Source organism: Dermacentor silvarum, chromosome 2 (genome assembly GCF_013339745.2).
Source record: "Dermacentor silvarum isolate Dsil-2018 chromosome 2, BIME_Dsil_1.4, whole genome shotgun sequence".
NCBI lineage: Eukaryota > Metazoa > Arthropoda > Arachnida > Ixodida > Ixodidae > Dermacentor > Dermacentor silvarum.
The window spans coordinates 100357371-100381635 of NC_051155.1; positions in this window are offsets into that span (position 1 = coordinate 100357371).

The following is a 24265-nucleotide window of genomic DNA, read 5'->3' on the forward strand; positions in this document are numbered from 1 at the left end:
CGGAATGCACAAAATAATCTGAGTATCTCCAAGCGACGGCAAACAACATTACCCTGCTTCTGTCCAGCTGCGTGGTATTTGCATATTTTTAAGTCTTGGTGCATGATAGTCGGGACACCCTGTATAAGCTATGCACTTCCTTGGAGAAAAGTTACAGTCGTATTGCGCGCTGGCCCACTCCCATATTCCATTTGGCTTACCCCTACTATAAGCTTCCCCATGCATTCTCTATTGAGCCCCATGTACGGTATTCCCCCATGGGTATTCCCTCTGATCAAGTTTTTAAATTGTTCCTGATCTCTTATAAGGCTACCAATCATCTACATTTATATTGTAATAATTAAACATTTTAGCTTCACAAATTACGCATTTTTGTGCCGATTCAAGGCGTTACACTTTTCGCTTGACGGACCTGGGGTACTCGCCAAAGAATGTTTACGCATTAAATGTAGCGCTTAGCTGACGACTTGTAGCCGCTTGTTCAACTCGGTGCAAAACACGTCGGCAGGCATATCACATGCTCGACACAAGCCAAGCTTCACACCTCCGCCGACAAACGCAACCACCTGTCACTCAAACCTCCGAACGAACTTCTGCAGGACGCAACAAATGCGCAGCACGAAAACAACCGCACGGGACGCAGCCGCTACGAAGATGGCGCGCAACCGGAAGCGCTGCCGGTAGCGCGACTCGATCGCAGCGCCGTTAGTTCTCGCGACCGCCACGGAGCCCATGTTTTCAGCAGAGCTGTCAAACTGAGTTGGTTCTATTAACGTTGACTTCTACTGTGTAGAAGGAAAAGTGCCAAAGCAGCGACCAGGCGTCTCACAGCACTGGCGTGATGAGTCTTTTAACAGCGAAGCTGTTTATGCCGAGCGTAATCTGTCTGTCGTCAACAGAATATATGGGCCGATCCTGGCGGCTGTGTAGAAAGGGTTCAAGCGCAATGGCCCATACCCATGTGAACTAGTGAAGCTGAACCTGGCTAAGTCTAGCTAAGCATGGTTGGGACTACTTAGGCTTAGTCAGTCATCGATAGCCAATCGATAGCCAATCAATAGCTAATCAATTCAATAATCAATAATCAGTAAATTTTGGGAAATGCTGGGGATGACTTGGTAGTGCTTAGCCTAGCCCAAATACGTAGGCAATACCTTGCGATAGCCAATCGATAGCCAATCAATAGCTAATCCATCAATAATCAATAAATTCCGGAAAATGCTGGGGAAGACTTGGTAGTGCTCAGCCCAGACCAAAAGCAAGGACTATCTAGGTGCCCATCAGCCCCGCTGTCTCTTTAGCATTGTGCCTCCAGTGCAAGCTATGCTATGTTTTTTTGTGTAGCGCAATTTAGTACATATATGCAGGGAAAGAACAAGACACACGCCCGTGCCGTGCGTGTACCCTGTTCTTTCCCTGCATTCGTTAGTACTCCCCTAGTCAAATATTATACAACGTTACCTTGCCATTTATTCTCGGTTCAGCCCACACCAGTGCTAATCAGCAGCTCAGAAGGAACGCTGCGCATTGACTCAATGCTCACTGCCAGCAGCAGAACGCCATAACGCTGCCCCGCCTTCCCCACCAAGCTAACTGAGCGGAGCGCGGGCGCTACGTCTACATCGCTTCGTCATTTTTGCATCCAATCGCCTCTACGCCCCTTAACCCCCTCTAGCCCCCCTACTCTACTTACCCTTTCGGCCCTGGTGTCCTAGAAATTGTTCTAAATCGTGACCCAAATGACTAGCAAACTCAAAAAAAGAATTTCGGTTATTCTCCATACACCTCCGCAAGCATAGGCGACAGTTTCATCATCCTTACCTTCATCAGAAAGCCCTAGAGGTGAAATCAAAATGGCGGAAGGCAAGAAACACGGATGCAGCAGTATGCACGTCTTTTGATAAAATTTTACGCAATACCTATTGCCTCGCAATACCTAAGTCAGCCTAAACTGCTGTATTCAATGCCAAGGGGACTCCTATAACGAAAAGTATGTGTATCAAGGACCCAAACATGTTTGCTGCGCTATAGGAAGTACGCGTGTTGGATGTAGAAGACGATGACGACGAAAAGCAGGGTATACATTTTGCTTTTGCAGGCTACGGGAGGAGTAATTGCTACACAGTAGACGAAGAATTCGCCGTCTGTGGAGAAAAAAAAACATCCGGAAAAGTGACTATCAAGTAGATGGAGGCCATTCAAGCGCAATAATGAAGGAAGTGTGCGTGCTGGCGGTAGAAGGCGATGATGGTGAAAACCAGGATACACATGTCCGGAACCGAGGGGTTGCAGCGCAGTGCCCGAACAAGAGGACCAGCGTAGCGGGCTTTTAGAACAGACTAGCGCGTGCCGTGCTTACGCATTGAGCACGCGCCGCCCATCTTTTTTTCATTGTCTTTGGCAGCCGGCATCAAGGTGCCGGTTGAGAGTGCCGACCTTAGCGTCGCCGCGTTGCGGCGTCAGTTGGCGCTACACACAGTTTGCTGCTGCAGGCTTAGGCAGCACTAATTGGTGCGCAGTAGACGAAAAAGGTTGTCGCAGTTTCACCTGAAAGGCGAAGCATCAATTGCGATAGCAAATTTGTAGAGAGCTATACGGAGTAATGATATTAGCTTTATCAGCTGTATAAACTTGGACATGCAGCAGCACCGGCAACACGCAGAACTGTTGTCGACGCCGTTGGCGTTTTGCCCGCGTTCGCTCAAAATGCGTGCGGCGTTGGTGACTGTTGCCGGAGCCTCTGATATAAATAGGCACTTGGTGCCGCAGCAAAACGTCGCCTCCCTTCCCTCACCCTCCCCCCCTCCCCCACGGCCTCTCGCGCGTCGGAAGAAGGCGCGTTTGCTCTACATATATGGTGATTGTAAAGGAGGAACGAGACGCCTACTTCTGCAGCCCTTAAGCGAGCACGGCACAGAACGCGCGTTTGTTCTCCGCCGTGCGTTCACTCCCCGTGAAAGCGCGCGCCCCTCGCGCCCTTTCACTCGCACATATAGCGTTCGGCGCGCGGCGGCGATTTCATCTCCATTGACGTCATACGGAACCTCACGGCGACGGCGACGGCGACGCCGACGGCAGAAATCTGCTTTTGAGTGTCCATATAATTGCTATCGCAATAAAATTGGCCATCTATGAGCAAAACATATTCCGACAAAGCGACTATCAAGTAGATCGAGGCCATTCAAGTGAAGGAAGTCTGCGTGTTGGAGGTAGAAGACGATGATGATGAGAAGCATGATATACAGTTTGCGTTTGGAGGCTTGGGGAGCAGTAATTGCTGTACAGAATAGAAATCGAAGAATTGGCCGTCTATGACGAAAATACGTCCGACAAAGCTGCTATCAAGTAGATAGAAGCCATTCAAGTACAATGATGAGCCGTGTATAACGAGCACGAAGAATATTTTTGAGGCCTCTGATGCACAAGAACCACTGTAAAATTGTCATCATGCAAGTTTTCCTACATATAAATGTGTGCGACAGCTTACAATATTATGCAACTTCGAAAGACTTCATATTGCTCTCTACAACTACTAAGCCCTGGTGTCCTATATATATATATATGACATGAAGCCATATCTTATACTGGTGGGATACTCCGAATATAATAAATATTTTTGTGTTTCTTAGGCATTAGTAAATCAGTAAAAAACGATGAAAAAAAATTCTGCGCGTTTAAAAAATTCAGGGCTGAAAGGGTTAAGACACTCTAACCGTCGATAGCGGGACGGCATGGCGAGAATGGTGGTGACGGCAATGGTGTCCGTGACGGTGAGAATGCGCTTGAACGTCGCAATAAACGACGTATAGCACGAACAGGAACAGAAACAAAGACGCCTCAGCCGTGCCGTCGTTTTCATCGTGATAGCAATTATACGGATGCGCTATCAGGCTATCGATGGCGAATGCGCTGACCACGCGTGGAGGCTTAGAATGCCTTCAGAGACGCGAAGTGGATTTGACTGAAAAAGCAACCAAGCCTAAATATACTGAACAAACCATCACGCTTTGTTCAGTCGGCTCAGCCAGAGCACGACCACAGTGGGCTCTCTGCGCGTGCGCAGAGTCCAGGGAGCGGGGCGGGGGGGGGGGGGGGATATTCTGTAAGAATTCACCTAGTCGACTGTTTACTTCGAGTGTCGCGATTGGCTCCAGCACCACGAGCGCGAAGGTGCCAGCCAGTCTCCTTCCCAGCGTTCTGAGAGGCCTTCAACGCAACGTTAAACGTTTCTATCGTGTAATGTTCGGTAATCTTGCCTTATAGGGTAAACGTTGTTATCCCTTCCAATGCTTGCGAAGCGCAATTTTTGTTACAGTTTGTGTTGTGTCTTTATAGCGATAAACATAACGCTTAGTAAGCACCAACCACAGAGAAAGTTCACTGACTAGGCCACGAAAAAAGTTTCAAGAAACGAAGTAAATGAATACTTAGGGGGCCAAATAACGCAGCTAGAAAGCCTTCTGAGGAAAGTGAGACGTGGTATCTTATGCTTCGTTCCACATTTGATTTGGCCGCAGCCGTGGTTTCGTCACATATTCGAGGTGTAATTCCTAATGTAATTTACGTGCGTGATTGGAATATGGTGAATCCCAAGTTCTGAAAAATATAGCCGTATCTTGCCTGCTAAGGCCTTAAAATGAATCGAACGCTTTCTCTCACTGGAAAGTCAACGTCAAGTACTCAAAGGCGAAGAACGAAGCTGATAAAGGAGATAGTTTCGCCATGATTTGTTCCCAAATTTTGATCGACACTTTTCTGTTAAAAGGAAGAAAAAGAACAAGAAGAAAAAATTACACCATGTTCCCGTAGGGGAACCCTGAGTAGTATGCGAAGTAGCCATGGGGTCGATTCAAGTTCCCATTAGTTTTCAGATCGGCCTGTCGCCGCTGCTGTTTCGTGGCAGCGGCTCGAGCCCTCTTCTCCGCGGCGCTGTCCACGGCGCTGACACTGGCGTTGACGCTGGCGCTGTCCGTGGCACTCATCGCGGCGTTGCGGGAGGCGAATGAGAGGACGAAGTGAATGATGATGAGTGGGCGAAGCACCTGGGGATCATTCGGGCAAAACGCCGGAAGCGTTTTCCGGAAGCCGGAAGCTGGATTCCGGAACCGGAAGCGGAGCTGGAACTGGAAGTGGAAGTGGAACCGGGAGCGAAACCGGAAGTGGACGCCGCACGGCGGAGGGAGGGAGTGACATAGCCCCCAGCATAAAATGCTTCGCATCTAAAAGTAAATTTTCAGCGATGCTTTGTCCGCAACAGATGCTTTAGCTCGGGAGCTGTGAACTGCACCTAATAATAAATCTAAAGTGGACAAATTTACGTATAAGAGACTGCTCTGGATTATGCCAGTAATTTGTGAAATAGGCTTTAGCAAGGTACTTACCTTGAGATAACAAAACAGCGGCAGCTTACAGAACTGCGATATCTGTTTTTGGAGTGGTGTCATAGGTTTCTGAACTTCGTGCTCGTGTTGTTTATCTAACCGAATTATGGGAAGTAAAAAATTGCAGGTGCTCAATGAAAATTTCGATTAGGTTGCAATAATTCACCTTTTCGTCGCAAATGCAAAATATTTTATTTCAATTGGTCCAGCGGTTGTCTTAACGAAGCATTTCAACATTTTTCATGTACTTGAATAAATAAATTGCAGTTGGCTCCATGCTGAGGTTTCCATTTAAATCATCTACACGCACAAAATTGATGATTTCTTGGTTTAGCTTTTGTCACAGCGGGGTTACCTCTAGTTAACTCTAATTAGGACAGAGCGCGGGCGGCCAAATGCCGGGCTAGAGGAGTAGACGTGCGCTGTCCTGTACTCCCCTCCTTCCTAGTGCACCCCTGTTAAGGGCACTGTGCGCTCATCCTCGGCCCCTTACCCCGTACGACCCGCCTTTCGAGCGCTTTATCACGTGACCTCCAACACTGGGCACGCATCTAACCACCAATGTCCTCGGCTCACCAACAGCATACGGCGTGCAGGGTGCGATAGTATCTTAACGCATTTGAACTCAACGGAACCTCACGGTGACGCTGACGGCAACGGCGGAAATTCATCTAGAGTGGCCGTATAATTGCTGTCGCCATAAAACGCAGTATACCGGTATACTGCGTAGCGGCCTATACGAAGGCGCAGGCAGCTACCGTGAGACGATGGTGTCGGTATCATTGTATGCGTACTAAACACTTATAACACCAAGAAGACATGGAACAACTGAAAATAAAGGCTATCAACGTACTTGCTTGAGGACGGCAACGAAGAAAGCCGTTAAAATGACGACATCGGCGACGAAGTGGAAGGTGTTCCAGTACAAAAATACGCGCAGTGCTTTGACCGGTTGCTGCAATGAGACAATTAAGAAGCACATTTATGATGAGAAGCAACGCGCCCACTCAGCAAGTCATGAACAAAAATGAGCTTTATTGCCTTTACTATAGCTTCAAAGCATTCTCTATATGACTCTTACGAAGCGAATATGAAGAAGACAATAGTAGTTTCTGAAAGTGAATTTTCACACACAATAGTGAATTCTGAAAGACAATAGTAATTTCTTTTTTGTTTTTATCCTATTAGCTCATCTGTGGACAATTCATTAGGTCGCTTCTACATTTGATGATCACTGCCTAAGAGATTCTTAATGACGCTCCACTCTAGGTAGGCATGAATGTACTCGACACTATGCTTAGATCGGTGGAAGAGTACGTTTTGTGTGCAACACAAAATGTAGGCTATTTTTTATTAAGCAGGCATGTACTGGAGGAAAATTAAAAACATCTATTTGGATACCTCTTGCATCGCAGCGAGAGTCTCCCCACGGATTGCTGCGTGCATTGAGATGTCCTACGACTATATAAGGTTCGGGAAGTTCGACTATAAAGTTAAGAAATTCTGTTTCCGAAAGTTGATAACTAGGAGGGGTATATTAAGGACTGGTTGTAACTAATTTATGAAACACTGCCGCTCTAACAGCTACTTCCTCAAGGGTTGTTGGGAGTTGTAACTACTGGCAAGCAACACCCTTATCAACTATATAGTATCTGAGAGGATTTGACACGTATGGCCTAACACGAATCTTAATGTACCCCGCCTCGATTCCTTTGCGTCACGCCTCATGTTAAATCGTTTAACACTGATCGCGTTCTGATCAATCCAGCCCTCCAAATGTTCAGCCTCAGTGAGCTCCAACAAATGAACATCGAAGACGACGGCGCGGGTGCTATTCATAGTACGGTTCGGGGCTGCTTTTACTGCAACATCCCCACAAGCCACTAGATTGGGCACTTTTTCATGTTGGTTTTGATTGCGGAACTACAAAAGCAGATCACTGCTTGCCATTTTTCGATGCTTTCCTGCACCAAAAACGTCAGTCGGAGATTTTGCAACAAGAAAAGTGAAATCGTTCTCACTGGTCTGTCTGGTTTTTCGGAGTGAATGACGTGGAATGGATGAAAGTTCTGTATTTGACGTCCGAAAATCTGAAAGACATCTTCGGTTGGCCCTCGGTTCTGAGGACGATAAAGAAGTTTAGGGAAAGGGCTGCCCATAAGTATACCTAGGGTTTTCGGCAGTAACACCAGCCACCCACCATGGAGTCCACCAAAGGGGGCACGGCAAGAGCTGTAAGAAAGAAAATCTTACCGACACCAACTGTGAGTTTCTGCTATAACCAAATATGTGCACAACCAAGGCTGGTTGTTCTACACAAGGGCGTTGCCTGTAATGTCGGAAGCAAAATAAGAGGATAGAAGAGAGAAAACATTGAAAGTTAGAGAGAAAGACGAAAACTCGATAGAAGGGGAGGAAAAGGCAACTACAGATTGTCCCCTGGATGGGCCAGTCGGGGGGTGCCATCTACGTGAAGCCGAGGCCAAAGGGTGTGTTAACTCCGCCGAGGAGTTTCAGAGGTTCAAACACCCGGCATCCCCTTTTCCTGAACACGGCGAAGCCGCGCATGGTTACACGCTGAGGGTTCAAGCCCCATGTGCTCAGGTCCATGGTGCCGGAACACACCAAACGCACTATTCATGCCCTTCAGTTTGCTTAGCGCGAAAACAGACACAGTTCTTTGCAGTGAGGGTAATGTTCTTGCTAAGATATCTAACCTTCAATGAAACACCTCTGCCAGAAAATTGGCTTCAAGTCCACAGTGTTATCGCACTTCTCAAACAGATTATTTAGCATACAGCAGGTACAGAGATCTCACATATTGCTTTTTCTTAATGGCTCACTAACACCTGCATTACGTATAAGGGTTTGCTGAAAGGATATACCCCGTTTGCACACGGTACAATGCGGTTCCCATTGAATTAAATAAACTCCAACCAAAATTTATTTAAAAGAACTTACAGTGTTGTTGCACTTCGCGAACGCGGGTGACGCGCAAGCGTATGGGTGCTATAGCGTACACGAAACTATCGGCCTATACGTCAACACACTGCCTGCATCGCAGATCGCTTTCAACATAGGGCTCGCGTGGCTGCGCCACACGCAGCAGCCGCTAGAGTAGAATGGCCCCCTCCCTCCCCTCCCCCGGTGCCTTGCATGCGACGGAAGACGGCGCGCTGCCTCCCGGCTTTCCTCCCTTGCGCGCGAGAGATTCAGCCGCGATCGTCGGCTCACCATCGCACGCTTTCCCTCGAACATACAGCATACCACGCGCGGGGATGATGTCATCATGAGACCAACCCGTTACGTCCATGCCGCACACACAACCTGTAGCAACTCCCAGAGGAGGTCAGCCCAGCGCGCCACCGCCTACCCTCCTCCTCCGCGACGCTTCGCTCAACGCCACCTAGACTTTGCTCTCGGCGGTGTTGCTTTGCTGTGCGCACAGCACGATCCTCCGTACTTTCCCCCATTGTTGTACGGAACGGCGTTCCGTTAAGGGTCGGTCACGGGGGTCGGTGGAACTGTAATGGTAGCTCGTTAGGTTTACGAAGGAACGGCAGAGGGAACGGTGTTACTTCTGTAAACGTTCCACGGCACTGAACAGACGCAGCACATGACGCAGGGCGGACGGGCGACCGCGTGAGGCGCAAAGAACTACCGCTTGCCTGTCACGTGATTATGGTGCATTTTCGTCGTGAGTTTTTTGTTTTTTGTGAAGAGAAGGGCGAGCTCTCGCCAGTTACTTAATCCCAAGATTGAAGCAATCATGGATCCCAGGCAGTTCTATGCGAGACCAGGCGACCATCAACATAGAAACAGAGAGAGAGAAACAACTTTATTAATCAGAGCTGGCTGCGGTGGCCAAACCAGCCAGCGAATATGTTGCCCCCTCGTCCGCGCCCGAAGAACTCTTCTCGTTCGAAAGCCAAACCCTTCCAGCCGAGGCACAGGACGAGCTGCCGCGGTACCCGCCGGGACCAGTTGACTACCCGCTGTCGCAGACTAAGAACTTCGAGGGACTGAACCAACGTTTCCTCAAGTACAACACGGCAGTACCCTCAAGCTCTTCGGTGCAACGGCTCTTCAACATTGCCAACGAAGTGCTGACGAAAAAACTGGTTCGTCTGTCGGACACCAACATCGAGATGCAACTCTTGCTGAGTTCAAACAAGGGACTATACTAAGAAAGCGAATATGTATTCTGGACATTTTTTTCTCACTCATACTGCAACATTGAATCTGCATTCATTAAACGCCTATGTATTGTTCCTTTCTATGCAGTTTCTTGTGCAAAATTTTTTTTATTATATTGGTGCATGTGACTAACTTTCTATTTGAACATCTGCAGTATCTTGACTGCGCACTTGAAGACCCAAGTGGAAAGTGCCATATGTCTGGCACTTGTAATAGACGAACACCAAAGTTGCAGTTAGATATGCCTGGAGTATGTCCGGGGCTCACTGAAAAAAAATCGTCTGGGAGCGTTTCTTCGGATTATTTTTGTCTCCAGATAATCTGCTGCTGCCAATGTTCAAACTTGTATAATATACGTAGTCCGATGCGTGTTCTAAATTGCTCCCTTTATTTCGCCTAAAGATTATCCGGCAATATATTTTAATTAAAAAATCAAATGTAACGTTAATGTAACCACACGTTCCAATTTTCGAAGTGCAACTGCGTTCCTTTCGCATTAAAGGAACTTGTAACGGGAACTCGTTCCAAGATGGGAAGGAACGAGGAGCGCGCTTTCGTTCCTGTTTTAGAGGAACGCGTACAGCACTGCTTTCCCCGGTGCGCGATTCTCTTCTCCCCCCCAGGCGCCTTCCTCTTGCGGCGCTTGCTTCCCTCGCGGCGACAAGCACAATTTCGCCAACGGGTTTTACGCTTAACGCGTCGTTTCGGAGCCCAACCGGCACCTTCTTCGGGGGTGAGATGGCGTGAGGCGTAGCAGTTCTTATATGCGTTCTTGGCGCTTTGACAGTAACGCAGACACTTCTCATAGACCTGTGTTCCTGACGAATGATTCATGTTACCAGGCAATTTCTGTATCTGCCAGGATTACAAAAGGAGCCGTCGCCGGTGGCTGTTTTCACTCTCCAAGATGGCCGCGCCGTAGGGGATAATCTGGAGATCAGAAGCTCGCAGTGTTCTGCCACAGCAGTGTGTTTGCTCTTTGGGTGGTGAAGGTGATTCTTGTGTTGACGAATTCTTGCTGGGAAGTTTTAACAGCGAAGCCGTTTAAGCCAGCCGTAATGTGCGGTTCGTATAAAGAAACTGCCGCGCCGTAGCCATGGCAACCAGGAGAGCGGTAAAACCCAGGAGGGCGGCGCGACGCATGCGCACGCGGTCTCGCCAGCTCCCTCCTTTCCCGACCCACGCCTCTCTTCTCTCCGCGTTGCGCTGAGCCAGAAGAAAAAAAAAACACCGCATATCCACGGGGTGAATGATGATGAGTGGGCGAAGCTCCGGAGAGAATCATCGGTAAACCGTGAATCTTCCGTGTAATTCGCCCAGTCTCGCCGCACTAAATCGAACGATTGACTTCCACCAATGACACGCGCCATATGTGACGTCATTCCTATTTTATAACAGCGCCCTTCATTATAATTGCACCATCTCCCGCTTAAGGGGACGCTAGCACAAACGCGTTAGAAACGTGCAGTACTCTCTAGTAAGGGGGAGAGGCCACAGCGTCTTACGCAGCCGTTTACACATGCCGGAACGTGCACCGCGTTTGCCGACGCCATCACATGACTGCTGAGAGAGTATAACCCCCGTATTCATAAACGCTCCTCGACTTGAACTTGACTTGCCACCGCCTTAAACGCGTTTCGAACGCGCTGCCCAAGGCGGTGGCAAGTCAAGTCGAGGAGCGAGCGCGTTGAAGGCGGTGGCAAGTCAAGTTCAAGTCAATGAGCGTTTATGAATACGGGGGTAAGGCGGAGAGGCCACAGCGTCTTACACCAGCTTCTTACACGGGTCGTAACGCGCTAGCACAAACGCGTTAGAAACGCGCAGTCTTTAGTTAATGTTGGGTATTTATTGTCATCGTGGTTCGTGTGTTCATGTGCGCTTCGTGGCGTAGTGCATGGTTAGCGCCACGCGTTCGGAAGCGAGGAGTCCCTGGTTCGATTCTGCGCTCTGACACAACTTTCGGAATTTTTTTAGGGGCGAACCTCCTTATAGCGGCACCCGTTCGTCCCCGTCGTAGTAGGTAGCCACGTCTAGTTTTATGAATTGCTCAATAGATGGCGTTGTGTGTCCTTATATGTATGTATACCCATATATACATGTATATGTATAGTATAACCGGAAGCCGACTTCCGCTTCCGGTTCACTTCCGGTTCCGTTTCCGCTTCCGGTTCCGGAAGCCAGCTTCCGGCTTCCGGAGAACGCCGGAATTATCGGGCGAATTAACGAAAGAACTTTCACGGTTTTACCGATGATTACTTCCAGGAGCTTCGCCCAATCTCATCATCATTCACCTCGTGGATCTGCTGTACTTTTTTTCATAAATGTAGACGTGGCTACCTACTACGACGACTACTACTACTACTACATACTACAGAGGAGGGACAGACCCACACCCTAAGGAGCTTCGCCCCTAAAGAAGGCGAAAGCTTGCGCTAGGCCGCGCGAAGCTCAAGACATGGCGAAGCTGGCCGATTGATTGCGTCTCTTGGTTGCAGCTAGGTTGAACTTGGCTATGTCGAGGTTTAAACTTGGTTGTAGCTAGGCCTATACTCGTGTATGTCATCTGTGCTAGTACTGTAAGGGCTGCAGTAGTACTGGAAAGGTGCGCCGTGAGATCACGCCACCGCCGCGCTATCGCCGCCGCCAAAGCTGGTATGACGTCATGCTCCTCCGCACCATCGCGCTTTCGCCGCACTACCGCCGCGCACCTTTCCAGTACTACCGCAGCCTTTCCAGTACTAGCAAACATGACGAGTATAGGCCTAGCTACAACCAAGTTTAAACCACGACATAGCCAAGTTCAACCTAGCTACAACCAAGAGACGCCATCAATCGGCCAGCTTCACTGTGTCTTGAGCTTTGCGCGGCCTAGTGCGAGCTTTCGTCTTTTTTCAGTCTCGACGCGGAGCATTCGGTACAGGTAATCTTGTACTCAGTGCCCTGCGCCTTTTCAACAGGAAAGTGATCTTTTGGACGAGGGAGGAGGCTACTGACCATAGAGAGAGGCTTGTGAGCGACGTCAACCCCTGTCCCTCGCAGCACATGGGCTAATGCCTCAGTGACGCCGCGAACGTATGGTATCGAGACACTACGCCGTTTCCTGAGTATTTCGGCAGCCGCGGTCTTCCTGCCATTCTCGTTCCGTCGGCGGATGGGGCGGTGAATAAATTCCTTGTATAAGTAGCCATTCATTCCAAGGTCACGGGCATCTCACCCCTGAAGAAGGAGCCGGTAGGGCTACGAAACGTCGGGTTCTTAAAAAAAAAAGGCGGGCAAGTTTGCACTCGGTCGTGCAAAGCTTAGGCACAGCGAAACTGTGCTGCTACTGCTAGGTATTAACTTGGTTGCTGCTAGGTATTAACTTGGTTTAACTTAGCGACGCATGTAGGAAGGTATTCTCGAGGGATCATTTTCGGAAGTACCTTACCTTTCGCGACATTTGGCATGACCAGCGTTGGACGCGCCGGCGCCTACGAGCGACAGCGCTCCTGGCATGCCACAAAAGCAGGCAGGCTAACCATGTTTGGTACAGTGCCAAGAACGCTGTCGCTTGCCGACGCTGAACGCGCTGGCGACAATCCGCGTGACTAGGTCTGGACGCCTCGGCGCCTACGAGCGACAGCGTTCCTGGCATGCCACAAACGCAGGCAGCCTAACCAAGGTTGGTACAGTGCCAAGACTACTGCTGCTTGCCGACACCGACCGCGTTGGAGGCTAGCCGCTCGACATAAATCGGCCAGCTTCGCTGTCTGGAGCTTTGCGCGGTCTAGTGCAAGCTTTCGTCTATTTTTTTCTACTGGCTCCACGCGCCGCGGAGACAAGAGAGGCGGTGGTGGGGAAGGCAAAGAGCTGGCGAGGAGGAGACCGCGTTCTCCTCCTCCTCCTCCTCCGGGTTGCCATGGCTACGGCCCTGCAGTTTCTTGGCACGCACCACAAATTACGGCTGGCTTAGATAGCTTCACCGTTAAAAAATTTTGGCTGGAGTTTTCCTTCTCTTGCACTCAGTTGTCCTCAACTAGACCGATCATTGAGTTCACATTGAGACAGAACAGACAGATCAGAGAGCAATTCACAACACGCGCGCACGCACACACACACACACACACACACACACACACACACACACACACACACACACACACACACACACACACACACACACACACACACACACACACGCACGCACGCACGCACGCACGCACGCACGCACGCACGCACGCTCACGTTTTCTGTGTGACCAGTGTGGGTTTAGTACATCGCTGATGACGGTGACCTTGCACGATCACGTGCAGTTCTCAAGACATCGAAGCGTTACAGGCAACCATGCAGGAACGTACCGTCTTCACGCCCAGAAGAAGAACGAGGTCTGCTCCAACAGCCATTCCAGAAATCAGGGCATAGGCAATGGTAAACAACCTTGTGGTGGAAATATCTGCAAAAGAGAATATTAGAAAGTCACAATGATTTGCTGATTAGGAGGATAACATTTATGCAGATATTCCAGGTTTAGAAGTGAATCGAATAGGCTTTCTTACTCAGCTCCCATTGGATTTCATGATGCGATATCCGAAAGTTTTTCAAGTATGGTTTCACAGTGGCTCAATAATACAGGACATAGCGTTTAATTGTTGCGTGATGTGAGACAGAGATGTGCTGTTTCTGCTTGGATGTTTCCATCTTCAAATGTCCACCGTAAGAGCAAGTCAGCACAAAATGTTTCGTATTTCTCCCCACCATTTTTGTACGAGTCTCTAAGTAGAAGTTGCATAGAAGCATCTGCTAGAAAGTGCTGGTGTGGAGCATGTAAATATTTTCGCAGTAATCTGAGGTCACCGTTTGAGAGCACCGCCTACCCTAACCCCAACTGCCACTTTGGTATTCAATTCAATGCAGGAATCTATTGTTCGCTTGATGTCATGGTGACCTGAGAACTAAAGTCACGTGTGAGACTGTATTTTATATTATAGCGATATCAATTACTCGAACGCTCTAGGCGAATTCGCGTCGTCGGCACAGTCGTGCTGTCACGGTATGACCGTGCATGCGCGACCGGTGTGGGTGTGCTTAGAAGGGCTCCAGAGACGGGAGAGAAGCGTAGTGTGTTCTGCAGGAAAAAGATACAGCAGATCCAACGAGTTGGAATCTACATACAGCGCAGCTTTGTGTCAGCGCATAAAGAGTCGAAACACGAGCTTGTGTTTATTGAATGTCCGCACGAAGTGACATGGAAGGCTTTGTTCAGGCATTGCAGAGAGGCTAATACAATTCCACCACAGTAGCTGCGGATGCGCGGAGGCGAGTGCCATCTGTTGGTGGTGCAAGGAACCCTGCTGCGCCCGCGGCGTGCGCACCCCTCTGTGATTGCTTGGCCTATTCTGCAAAAGAACAGCCAAGCCGCAGAACCCACGGTCACGAAACCGGGCGACGTACGCACAGAAAAGCTTCGCTCTTAAAACGAGGACGCCAAGTGGGCGCACCTTCATGGTCTGCTCAATCGACTGTGCAGCGGAACCAGGGCAGTGTTCCGCCTTCCGCTGCTGGCGCGAGCGTTGTGGTCGCAATAACCAGCGTCCCTGCTGTAAAGCTGCGTGCATACCACCCCGTGGTGCAGACAGCGCTCTGATTGGAGCGGAGTGAAGTTCAAGCTACAGCCACTGCCGGATTCCCTTCGGTTTCATCTCGTCGGCAACGCGTCGGCACCTCACCTCAGGTGGCGCTCATCAAGCCAGCTTTGCGAGACGAGTGATGGCTGCCAGGGCGCTAAATGTTTTGCGCTGCAGCAGTTGTCTCGCATGCTTTGTGACGCCTACATGTCGCCTCCGCGTGTTTGTAGGACATCATCTGAGGAGCTTTAGCAAAACGCTAGACCTTGCTGTCGCGTTCAATGTTACGCCCTTAGGGCGAAATTTTTTTACAACCCGACTGTTTTATAAGGAACGTAATTTCCAGCCTTATTAAATAGATAGGCAGCCGAACTCTATGCATGCCGCTGCAGTAGTGTAGTTCCGCTGTTTATTTACTGTCATTATCAAGACAGACTCAGTGATTGCCTTTCCAACTTGCACATTCGACGGGACCTTCAGATGAGGTCTGCACTGTGGGACATGAATGTATACGTAAACTTCGTTTCTCTATACAGCCTGTCTAGGAGAACATATAAGCTATAGGACTTTCACAACGCTTTTCGGGTGGGGAAAGACGGCGTACGATGACGTGTTTGGTGTCAAATGTAAAGGCAACGGTACGCGTGTCGGAGCCTCAAAGTTGTTTTCGGACGTAATAATTAAAATAAAAAATTATGGGGCTTCAGGTGCCAAATCCATGATCTGAATATGAGACATCTGCACACAGTAGTGGGGGACTCTGGAACATCTTGGACCACCTGGGGTTCTTTAACGTGCACGTAAATCTAATACACGGGTGTTTTCAAATTTAGTGCCCATCGGAATGAGGCCACCGTGGCCTGGATTTGATCCCGCGACCTCGTGCTTCGCAGTCCGACACCATGGCCACTAAGCAACCACGGCGGGTGAACGTAATAATAAACGATGAGAACATCTAATCGATTAGAAGATCTAATCGATTAGAACAGCTATAAAGTTTCCCGAGACCAACATGTTCCAACCTAAAACCAGTGACACGAAGACAGATCTGTACGGAAAAAAAATGCCCATTTAAACGCGCAAAACTCCTACACGTCACGTTACTAAGCGAGCCGAATTGACTTGCGCATCTATGAAAATTGCGGTAGAGTTGGACAGCGCACGTATAACTTTTATTCTTAGGTTGTCACCGACTATAGTACTTGCGAAGTGTGCGAGAACTCGCTGGTACAAGCTTCGCTGTCGTTAATGAATGAGCTGTCAGATAGACATACATCTGTGAACGATTTATAGGCCGTCAGCATACGAACTGTGTTTACGATGCATGGAAACGTGCTGCATGTGTTTGTGTCACAAGCATGAAGAGGCCCACATAACAAAGTGCTAACGGCGCACAATCATGCCGCGGTGCCTACATTAGAGAGAGTCGGCTAGTATTGACGCTCTAGACACATGAGTTGCGTGCGCTCTCTTCCTGCCCATTGCTTATCACTACGCTCACTGCAATATGAGACGCTGTGAGCTGCATTTCAGTCTGTTTTATTGTATTTAAGACACCGGTGAAACTATTAACAATACAACATGCTCGCGTTCTCAAAGTTAGGTAACGCTATTTCTGTTCCCGTCTAAGAGTAATGACGCAGTCATTGCTGAGGACATTTTGATGGAATGGATCTTACAAGAAACCAAATGAAATAAACAAAACAAAGAGGCGCGCTTGGTTTTGAAAACCATAGCCACAGTTCATCATGCCAGTACATCATGTCAGTGAACCACCTGTTGCCTCGTACAATTCCCTCGTACGAAACCTAGGTCGTGACTCAGGTCTCCTAATAATACTTATGTTTCCGTGCCTCTTGCCCTTCGTCCAGAACCTTTTTTTCCTGCGTCTTTTCGATCTTTCTGATTTACAGGGAAGATAAAACACGGAAAATTACGTTGCCGTGGACATATCGAAACGCAGGCCGCGACGCTTACCGATGGCCTTGGAGTACGTTGGAAAAGGTTTCAGGGTGATGGGAAGATCACGTTCCTTGACTAGATTGTACACGCACTCGCCGATCGTTGCACCGTTGAAGAGCTGCGTAGACGCCATGCGGCGTTGAAATGGATGTAGACGCAAACCGTACGTGACAGATTGTGGCTCACATTACGCGCTATATTCAATGAAACTAAGGAGCGTGCTGAACAGCCAAAGAGTCCTGCCCCTACATCACATAATTTGCACATCTCACGGCCCACATGTAATGCTGGGAATGTGCATCCTACACGGTGGCTCTATGACGACGGTGTTCTGCCCCTGAGCCCAGCCAGCTTCATACCTCCTCCATTCCAGCGGTGGTGGAATGCGAAAACGCTTGTGCACTTTAATTTAGGTATAGGAAATGGATTTAGGAAATTCCATTTGAGGGAAGCAATGAACGCATCACCATCGTTATCAAACATGGTTGCCGCCACTGGATCGCCGCGAAAGGGGTCAATGTTCCCTGCCCCGATAGTGATATTTCGCTAAACGTCCGAAAACTCACCTGCCCATCCAGCTCAAAGCCAGCATGACAGCCATCCGTAAAGCTACGTTGACGCCTAGTGATCATTGAAGACCAAACATAAATCGTGGCAAGAGCACTTCGAAGCTATTGAGTTTCATGAACGATAAATTCATTCTCAAAAGACGTACGTTAGCTTATATCACCTGAAATTAGGTGCCTCTAATTCATTGAATAAAGATTTGTTTTGGGTATATGAAACATGCAACTTCGCGAACAGTTTACGGCTTTCGTTAGTGCGGTCGGGGATACTTTGCTCGGAAGGAATTTCAAAGCATAGATGAGCTGTAAGGTCCTTACTATGCAGAATACGGCGATGATACGGAGCCACTTGATGGGCAGGTTCGTGCAGAAAATCGGAACCTGTGTGAAAATAGCGGGCGGGAGACAAGAGAACAACCTATGTAATCTTGAAACAGTGTAGTTTTGGAAATTCTTTTATGCGCGATTGGTTCTCGTTACCGCAAACTAAATTACATCTTCAAAAATCCTTGCACTCCACGACGGAGTACGAGCAAAGTGCAAAAAGGGTTAACGTACTGTGTTGTTTGTAAAAGAACTGTTTAAATGTCCTTACATATGGAACAAGGAGTTATTCTCACGAAAGGAGTTGTAAGCTCATACTTGGTTATTATAACATAGTGAGTAAGAAAAGAACCGTCTACGAAAAGCGCATCTTGCGCCTGTACTGAGCACGCTCCAGAATTGTTACAAGGTAACAGACCAACATGTAGGAGAAGAGACGATTGTGGAAGTCACCGTAATGATAATTATGACGATTATATTTTCCGTGCTATGCAAAGAACAGCAAATAACTCAACTGTCGACATTACGTCAGTCGACAAAAGGGGAAATTGTTAAAGTTTTTAAAAATTGTAATGATAAAAAAAAACGTTCCGAGTTTGAAAAATTCCATTTACGGTGAAAATTTAGGCGCTTAAATGTAATGAGACATTGGCTTGTACCGAAGTCTAATCAATACTTCTTCGCTATTATTAATTATTATGAAGTATCAATGGCTTGGTGGCCCTATACAGGGCATTAAATGAAATGGGGGAGAGTTGGGGCCAGGTAGAGAAACTAAAAAAGAAGTCGTACCAAAAAAGCAAAAAAAATAAATAACAGAGCAACAGCCATTAAAAAAAGAAAAATAAGTATTAAGAATACAACGAAAACTTCTATGGTCATGTTCGCCCAGTGTGAATTGCAGTATAGTAGTAGCCTGGTATTAGGGAAGAAATTGAAACAAGAAAAGAAAACCCCGGGCATGACACCGAAGGAGAAAGATGAGCAATAAAAACATAATTATAAAGGTCATTACAGTGACGCACACAAGGAGTGAACAAATTCTTAGAATATATGTATATATTGCAGTCTGCGAAATTCACAATACACTCTTCGTGCATCACTCCGTACAAACTTTCATCTGGCACTTGCTATACGACTAACTGAAATTTTGAAGTTCTCATCAGTATTTGCGAAAATCACAAGCGTAACGGATGGTTGATGTTTATGAAAAATCTAATGTTATTAGAATGCATGGATTCAATTGCTTATCACAGCACAAGCATCCAAAGTTATTAATAATGTGTGCACAAAAACATCACGGATGAAACGTATTCCGGGACCATATTCACAAAGCAGATCTTAATTAAACAGGCTTCCTGAATGGTCGTCGTTCGGATACCCACCACTAATGATACCAGACGGCGCAAGTCGGAAGCTGTCGCAGCCAAGGGGGCCATAGCCAAGGTGGCCTGTAGTCGTGTTCCTCAGCGGCAGTGCTTGTTAGCTTGGGTTAATAAAACAGATCAATGTCTACGTTTTCTTCACTGATTTGGCGACAGACTGCATGTCAGTGGTCAGGTGCCAGGGTCTTAGTTATTTTATGTTAATGACCGTCACAATGAGGGTTCTTAAAAAGGCAGTATACCTGATGATCCAAGTACATAACGAGGCACATGATACGATCGTCGCACGTGCTCTAAAACGTGAACGTGATCCAGGTGCTCACGAATAGTTTGCCTATTAATTAGGTGAAGAGCGGCGAAGACACATTCTAATCTTGTGCAGTTTAGCGAAGTTTACAGTCAGGTTGTTTGAAAGCGTCCGCTTTTCTTATCTCGTTCCTCAGTTTTCTGTTGTCGGAATCGGCGCAGCCGTCCGCTACACGCTCCTTGGCAGAGAGCCGGAAGGTACTTTCTCACTGATGGAAGCGCGCGCGCTTCCATCAGTGAAAAGGGAGAGTTCGGTGGCGTAACGCAAAGCGCGGTTCTCTGCAACAGCACCAGATGGTGTTGTCCTCCGCGCATTACGGGTGGCTGAGCAGACCAATGGCGCCCGCAGTATCGCGGAAATTTCGCTGCTGCGCGGTCACGCCTCGCCTTTCCTTTCGTCAGTCGGTGGTGACGCTGGCGTTTACCACAACGTCGCGTTAACTAGGAACTCGAGAAAGTGTGAACGACCGCTGACACGGCACGGTCGGCGTGCGACGCCCTCTCTGTTGGGATCGTGTTGCCTGGTCGTTGCCGCTAAATTAGCGGCGCCCTCTGCGACCAGGACCACTGGCCACGCTGGCGGTTACGAGCGAAGGAGGGACCGCTTGTCGAGCTCACCGTCGTCAGCCACTTCGCGTATGAACGTAGAGACATGCTTAGGTGAGTGCCGGCGGCGGTGATTGGCTCGGCGCCTGTGTAGGCTTATAAAGCCGGCGAGCATTCAAGCATCGCCAAGGAACGTAATCATTTAAATCACAACAATATAAAACATCCTTAACACTGAATTGTCACGGAGGAAGCAGCACTGTGAGACCCCCGAGTGATTTGGCAAGCGCGAGATCGGCAGCGAAAACGCCTAGCCTGCAACGCAGCTAACGTCTAAGCATTCACGTTATACATCGTAACTGTCTTGTGGGTTCGCGTCTTTTTTTTTTTTTTGTATCGTCTCGCCTTTGTACCTTGCAGGTGAATTTCTGTCTTAGCGTTATCTTCGGTTCTTGCTTTTTTGTGGCCCAAATGCCAACTTTCTATGCAGAGTAACATGTACGTTGTCCTGCACAGGAAAGAAGGAAAGCTCGCCTGATTTCTACGAAGACATTTCCGTCTCTTTGAGACAAAAGTAATGCGTCCACGATACGGTTCAGCAAAAATAACCTTAGATATTCTTGCGTATGTAAAATGAGTGCACATCACATCTCTTATCGTTTGCGAAAGTAAACTAAGCGCGGTATTGCACATTAATAACGAAAAAGCTTGAACCAGCTTATGCTATGACTCACCACAATCATGCCTTTCTCGCGGCAGGCCGAGTCTTCGACGCGGGAAAGCAGGTCTGGTATAAACAAGGTATTTTTTATACAAGGTACTGCACCGAATAAGGCTGCGGTATTTTCTTCTTCTTCTTCTTTCTAAGCTCCCGAGTTGCATATGTAACCTCGAACGTGCAGCTGAGAAAAGCTGGGAATTTACGCTGTAACACCCGAGCGAGTTGTTTCGATATTGTAAAGGCGCAGGAAGTTCTATGGAGAAGTGAATGCCGACATGACTTTACACGCTTGGTTAATCATCGAAAACAATACATCGCGATCCTACGTGACTCTATTATTGACTCATGCGGAACAGTCTGATTCCATCAAACGAACAAGCTTCAACAGCCTAGTTTCATGATCTGTATTGGTAATATTTATCTGATAGTTACCTGACCGATAAGTAATCTGGAACAACCATGTGGCATCCTTGGCTTTTGTGGCAGCTATATGAGAAGAAAGCCAAAAACTATTTAAAATTTAATTCTGGGGTTGTGCGCGCTAAAACCACAATTTGATTATTAGGCATGCCGTAATGCCTCATAATTTGACCACCTGGTGTTCTTTAACGTGCAAACAATGCATGGTCCACGGGCGTTTTTGCATTTCACTCCCATCGCAATGCGGCCGCCGTGGACGGCATTCGATCCCGCGACCTCGTGCTTAGTAGCGCAACGCCACAGCCGGTACGTCACCACGGCGGGTAAAGCCAAAAATAACTATGAAGTGGTAATGATAGTGATAGGAATAGAGAATGGTAGAATATTCGCCCACTGCAGAATAAGATAGTAAAACTGCTTCTGGTAGGAAGAAGGCTGTGTTAACGACTTTCTAAAAGTCAAGATTTCAAAGGACGTTCAATCAATCGAGCGTGTTCACTGTATAGGTATAAAACAGGCAATCGTATTCAACCTGTCATTTTGCACTTTTATAACTTCACTGAAAATATGTATGCGCTTCGAAACTATATTAAGCTGAAAGGCCGTCATTTATCTGTCTCTGAAGACCTGTCTGCACCTAGCTGTTCGTATCATACGCAGTAAGCTGTGACAGTCATGCAAAATTTAAAATGAAAATGGCGATAAAGTTGCTGTTGTCTACAACAAACTCAGTAGAAATGAAAAGTAACGACACACTCAAAATAAATGACAAATTGCATGGTTGGCATGAGACAAAGAATTCGAGTATCGCTCAAAGAAACGTGTCGTGCAGATGCCGAGAAACGTAATGCTACAAGCACGTGACAATGTAAAAATGCATCTGCATTGTCCTTGATAGGCTTTACTGCGCGAAGCCTAGTAAACAAAATTTACAAACTTGAACTATTGCTCCTATACTCTCCTGACACTACAGTCAGCAGGGAGGCTTATTCCATCATCTTACTCAATTTTACGGTATGATCGCGACAGTCACTGAGGTGGTTTCGCAATCGCAGTCAAACAAAGTTAGTTTTTTCTACCAGAGGAAGGCATCCCAAACCACGAAAGTGTTTGGTGCACTATAACAAGGCAAGACACCTTATGTTTAATAAAGGAGGCATTTACGGGAAACCGAATGGTCCTCATGACTACATTGCACAAATTCCTGACTTGATTTTCGGTACAGTCACAGACAGAAGCAAAGTGCATATTACTGGTGATATGACTGGTGATTTGCTGCAGTCTCGGTGCGTTTTGCGACACTCTTGTGCGTGTCGAATGCTGCGTGCATTTTGAGGAGTTTACCGCCCGTATCATCGAATTTTATTTTAACAGCGGAGCGGTTTAAGCCTGCCGTTAGTCCGTCCGTCACGGACAAAAAATGTGGGCCAACCCTGGCGGTAGTGCAGAAAGGGTCAAAGAGCAATTGCACATACCCCTGTGAACTAGTGAAGCTGATCCTGGCTAGGTCTAGATAAGCATGGTTGGGACTACTTAAGCGTAGTGAGTCATAAATAGCCAATTGATAGCCAATCAATAGCTAATTGATAATTGATCAATACTCAATAATCAATAAATACCGGGAAATCCTGGGGATGACTTGGTAGTGCTTAGCCTAGCCCAAAAGGCAGGACTAGCTAGGTGGCCATCCGCTCCGCTGTCTCTTTAGCAATGCGCCTCCAGTGCAAGCTACGCCAATTCTTTTTATGCATGGTTCCTGCAGCGAAAACATGCCTTGAATATGCAAGTCTGCTCGCAAGCGAGCAAAGCTCGTGTATGTTTAAACACTGCATTTGTGAGTGTGGGGCTCTGACGGAAAAAAGAATAGTGCTAGCTCGATTTTTGATCCAGAAATGAAGTGGTGAGAGTGTGCATATATCGAGAGAAAGTGCCTGGTTTCATTCCTACTATTTTAAAGGAAGTGCACCGATCGGCCTGCTGACCGCTACAACTGCTGAAGAATAGAACCTATTAGAACTAATTAACTAATTAATTAACTGGTAGACCCGCAGACAGCTACAACTGCTGATTAGTAGCAACTATAAGTACTCGTTATTGAATTTAAATTGTTTATAATTATTTAATACATGAATTAATTATATAGCACTAATTGTTGCTACGAAAGCAAGGGTCACTTAGTTATCCCTACGTGGATAACTGCGAAAGCATTGCGACCACCAGAAGTCGTGAGTTCGAGTGCATTAATTAACTCTATCCTTATTAACTTACCCTTAATTAACACGAAAGGTAGTAGGTTAGACTCCTACCAATGGTCGTGAGTTGTAGTGCCGTAATATCTAGCAATATCGCAATTAAAGTTGTGCCCTAGTTAACACCAGCTTAATTAACTGTGCCGTGGTTGCTTAGTGGCTATGGTGTTGGGCTGCTGAGCACGAGGTCGCGGTTTGGAATCCCAGCCGCGGCGGCCGCATTTCGATGGAGGCGAAATACGAAAACACCCATGTACTTAGATTTAGGTACACGTTAAAGAAACCCAGGTGGTCCAAATTATTGGGGAGTCCCCCACTGCGCCGTGCTTCATAATCGGATCGTGGTTTCGGCACGTAAAACCCCATAATTTATTTGAATTTAATATGTCAGTTGAAAACAATACTAAACGGCTTCACTATGGAGATATACAGAACTGTAGATAACCTATGGCGGAAGTTCAAGGAAGGCGTTGCATTTTGTGAAGATAATGTTATCCCAACAAAAATAAACCGTATAAAAAATAAATCGCCATGGATAACACGTAACATCATTCACATAAAAAGAATAGCACAGCGTATGCGCAGAAACCTGCAGGTAATACTGC